Raw genomic sequence first — 5090 nt, forward strand, 5'->3', positions numbered from 1 at the left:
TTATACTCGGCAAAAGCAAACTAGTTATTGCAAAGTCACTTTCCTTTAGGGAATGGCAGAGGTTCATGAGGCCGTTATCTAAGCAGTGCTGATCAGGCAATGCCTGATTGGCTGGCGTACGGCTCTACTTCTGAAACAGCTGAAACTGCAATTAAGTCTAGTTTGGTGACATGGGGGTTAGCATAGGTGCCTCCACTTGGGGCCTCTTGTCTTGTTTTTAACGATAGGGAATAAGGGATGCCAAAATTCATTTCCTAATATTTGCAAACCAGGTCTTTTCACAAGGCCCTATTGATCTCTGCAAGTTCCTCCCTGCTCTTATTTGCTCTTAAAACCAAAGAAGACGAAGACTACACAAGAAGACAAATCCTAGAAGTCCAGAACAGCACTGAAGCTTTCTTGTGTATTTTTTTTTTTTATCCTCACCCGAGGACATTTTTTCTTTTTTTGTTCAGGTAGAGTGGGAGGGAGAGAGAGGAACAGAGAGAGAGAAAGAGAAACATCGATGTGAAAGGAACACATCGAGTGGCTGCCACCCGCACGACCGACCAGGGCCGGGGACAAACTGCAACCGAGGTACGCGCCCTCAGCGGAAACCGAACCCGGGTCTCTCTGGACCGCAGGCCGACGCTCTAACCGCTGAGCCAAACCGGCCAGGGCAGTGTGTATTTGAGTGAATGGTTTTGGCCTTCAGTACACAGCAGAGATTCTAAACTGCAAGCCAGTTGCCCTGAACCCACATCATCATCTCCTAAAATAACTTCCCAAATGACAGGCCTTGAGGGGGAGGTCCGGGCTGGGCCTGTGGGCAGGCAGAGGCTCTCCAAGTAAGAGGACTGCTCCAAGAACACGCAATGGCAGAAGGAAGGGGTGAGCAGGGAAATGGGACACTTGTCTCATGGCCATAACCTTTGGGAGATTATAGCTCCTGTTTCAAGAAAAGTAGGTACATCCATACCAGAGAACTAGCTTTAAAAAAAAAAAAAAGACAACTCCAGAGTGACCGTCTCTGCCTCCCGCAATGAACTGCCTTCTTTCCACTTTGCAGACAAATCCTGAGATTCCTACTGACCCCTTCTCACCAATGCCAGTCAGTCCCCGAGCCCTAGTCCTAAGAGATGGTTGACACAATGAAAAAAAAAAAAAAAAGTGCCTCACGTGCTTTGAAGCTTTAATAGAGCTTGAAAGTGTAGCTGATTTCCGCCTCTAGGAAAGTATAATGTTTAGCACTTTATGTGGTGATCAAACTTCCAGATGATCCCACGGTTGAAACACGGCCGTAGCCCCGACAAAACCCACCAGGAAGACCTGCCTTTCTCTGGCCAGTTCCCCGGGGTGGACGGAAGGTGAAAAGCATCCCCCCCGAATGCCGTGCACACAGACCCTTCCGGTGTGTGTTCTAGTCCTTACATTTTTATCAGACAAACAAGAGGCAGAATAGTGCTAATTAATGCGAAGTGTTTTTAAAATATTTATATTACCTACATAAACTCAAAACAAACCTATAAGGTTTAGCTTATTAGTTAACCACTGTTTGTTCCCACACTTATACTCTGGCTAAGTCAAAACAAGGAAGCTGTGATTAGCGGGGAGAGGGGCGGGAATCCAACTCCAAATCATGTGAAGGAGCTGTTGAAAGGTAAACTCTAAATGAAGTTGTTTCTGTATGAGTTAGGTGAAAGATGAAAAGAAACGAGTTATTTAACTATAGAAATGTTCTCTCTCAGATTGCACCCTCCCGCAATTATTCCCTGTTCTCCCCTAAACCCTCCAAAATCGACAGCTCATTGCCTGCTTTCTGCTGTCCCTGAAGCCAGCAGCACCCCTCCCCAGGACGCCCAGAAATAATCGGGGTGCTGGTGAGATCAAAGGCCGTAATATTCAGATTGAAAAACAGACCACGTGCCCAGAGAGCTGGAAGAACCCGTCACAACACAGCAGGTGTTTAAACAAAGCTCAGATGAACCAAAGTTTAAACTATGCCAACTTACATTTTGCAAAACTTGAGAGAGAAAATTGCAGCGATCCTGCAGAATATTTTCTCCCCTTTCAGAAACTGGGGCACTTTGTGATGCTGGGTGTGGAAAACCAGGCTACAGGGGGCCAAGGCGCCCCCTCCCCCCCATCCAGGGCAGAAAGGAGAGGAAAATAACGATGAGTCAGCACCGTGCAGTGAGGAGCTCAGCTTTGAGCCGGTCACCTGGACTCACATCCCTGGTAGTGTTGGGCACGTTCCTAAAGGGCTCTGCACACATTCTCTCAAAGAGAAATAATAGTACTGACTGTTGGGGTTGCTCTGATGACTTAATGAAATAGTGTGAGGGACGCAAACAGCAGCGAACCTATTTGTTGAAAAGGCCGTTTTACAAAGCAGCCGGTGATCACAGAGGCCGTTAGAATTTCTGAGACTGTGCGAATTTCCCAGAAGAATGGAAACAAAGCCTTTGAATTGCTTCAAAACGGCTTTTGACAGTAATAGAAGGTCTCAACCCGAGTTGTCTTACGTTTACATGAGGCTTAGGAGAGGATGGAGTCGAGGCTTAGGAGAGGGGAGGAGGGTTAGAAATCCTGTTGTTGACAACTCAGAGCACACGCAGTCTACCCTCCTCACACATGCACAGTCACACACGTACATGCCACACACGCGCACACACAGGTTCACACACCTTCATACATGCGCCCATATACACTCATAAGCACCCGTGCTCACAAACACAGATTCACACACATTCATACACATCCCCACACACACTCATAAACACACACCAGACTCACTCATAAACACTCAGAACACAAGTTCACATTACAGACATGTACCACACACGCGTACATACCCATGCACACTTGTACACTCCCGTAAATACTCACACACTCACCTGCTCCACACTCACGTCCAAACGGGATTGTAAGCAGCACATGCAGACTCAGTGTACGTCCCACAGAAACATTATACCTGGTGATCATGTTTCCAAGTCGCCACATGTTAAGCAATACCTTAACCTGTGAGGTAACATACCACATACTGGCAATTGAACTAAAGGAACGTACACTCTTGGTTTGCCTCTTTCTTTCAATGTTCTGAACTGAATCGTATTTGAAATTAAGTACTTTAAAACAAGGTGGTTGACGTGAACTCCCCGCCCCATGGGGAGAAGCCGGCTCCCTGTGGGCCATGCTCAGAGCCAGATTCGTGAACTTTCTGGGACCAGCACAGCAAGAGGCGGGAGAGCCCTGAGCCCAGAGGCCAGCACTCTGGGTGGGCCTGGGGGCCCTGAGGTCCACCACCCCCAGCTCCCAATTCCAGTCAACAGAAGGGAAGGTCTGAGCACTGTGCCAGGGTCTGTGCCAACCACTACACAGAATTGTCTCAACTAATCTGCACAATAAAATAATGAAGTACATATTTTACTCCCATTTTTCAGATAGAGAAACTGAGTCTCAGAGATTAGTGACTTTTTCAAAGTCAGTACAGTCGAGCCCTGCTAATCCCAAGCCTTTCACTGACTGCACATTGACGTCACCCTGGGGTCGTTAAAAATACTGATGCCTGGCTCCCCACACAGCAGCTCTGATTTCATTGGTCTCAGGTTCAGCCTAGGCACCTGCACTTTTTCAAAGTATCCCAGGCGACCCTAACCCATGGCGCAGATGGAGAGCCACCGTCTCAAGCAGTATTTCTCAGGGTGGTCCTCCCACCCACTGCCATCACCTGAGCTGATATAAAATGAGCATTTCAAGGCCTCGTCCAGGATCCAATATTGAGCATCGGTTTCATGCTGGCGAAACACACACGGCCCCGCGTAACTCACATGGCACTCCCGTGAGGTGTGAATTATTCCCATTTTACAGATAAGGACACTGAGCTCCATCTCACTGCATCCCAAAGAGGAAAGGTCACACTTTCTCTGGGGGCAGGGTTGGGGGAGTGAACAGCTGGTAGAAGCCAAAGTGGGCATCAGCGGAGCCCAGGGAAGAGGAAGGGGTACGGGGGTTCTGGAGCAGCAGGAGGGAAGAGGGAAGGCTGGGAGGAACGGGACCAGGTGGGCCTCAGAGTGTAGCCCGAGAAGAGTGCTGAAGGGTGTAAGGAGAGTTTTCCACAAGGAGGAATTTTGGGGGTGCCAGGTGAAGAGGGAGAAGACAGACATGGGAGGGACACTGAGGCTGAGCTGGGGTGAAGGGCCGCCCCAGGGTGCCAGCAGAGACGCGTCTGGCTGTCCTGGGTCTTGGCTAAGTACACGCTGGATCCACCTGTTCGCTCACTGGAATCACCGATGACGCTCTTTCCAGAAACACCAATTTCACTGAGAAGTCACCCGGATTTGGTGATGCCAGATGACCAACAACTGCCTCCAGAAACGTACTGCGGTTTCTGCGCACCAAAGGAGTGGCCCCCTGTGAACCGGAAGCACAGCACCTCCCTTGGGCCTGCCCGTGAGGTCTGAGTGCTGTCCCCGGCGATGCCCGGCTCCCCCATCAGGCATCCGTGTGGACCGTCGAGTCCAGCATGATGGGCAGAGTGACTGGGCTACCTAAGAAAGAAGGGGTGGTGTGGTCTCCCAGTCTCTCTGGGGCTCGTTAAGGAAAAGGAGAGGGCAGCTCTCCCTGCTCGATGAAAACACACGAAGCTTACGGGTGACGAACAAACAGTTAAAAGCAGCCCTGACTTTGAAATGTGACACTAAGCCCGTGTCTGGGCTGACACACCAAACAACAGTCATTGCCACACAGCCCACGGCCTGGGACAAGGTGACGCGGGAAAACCCCAAGCTAACTGAATGTATCATGGGCCAGTCAGGTCCTGCAGAAAGAGAAACGTAACAAAACACAACGAAAAAAACCACCAGCCAGGTGTTAAGAACAGGAGCCTAGGACTGTCCTGCTACCTTAGCAAGAGGATCAAGAATTTCAAAAACTGGACACCTGGCTTACTCTTCTCCTCTTTTCCTTTCTTTAAATTTTTGATCAGTCTTTTTTATTTCTTTATTTTAAGAAAGTCTAATGTTTTATTTTTTAAATTGCGGTTTACATCCAATACTATTATCATTATTACTATTATTATCATTATTTAATCCTCAAAATGGACATTTTTC

Source organism: Molossus molossus, unplaced genomic scaffold (assembly GCF_014108415.1).
Source record: "Molossus molossus isolate mMolMol1 unplaced genomic scaffold, mMolMol1.p scaffold_m16_p_4, whole genome shotgun sequence".
In the NCBI taxonomy this organism is placed as follows: domain Eukaryota; kingdom Metazoa; phylum Chordata; class Mammalia; order Chiroptera; family Molossidae; genus Molossus; species Molossus molossus.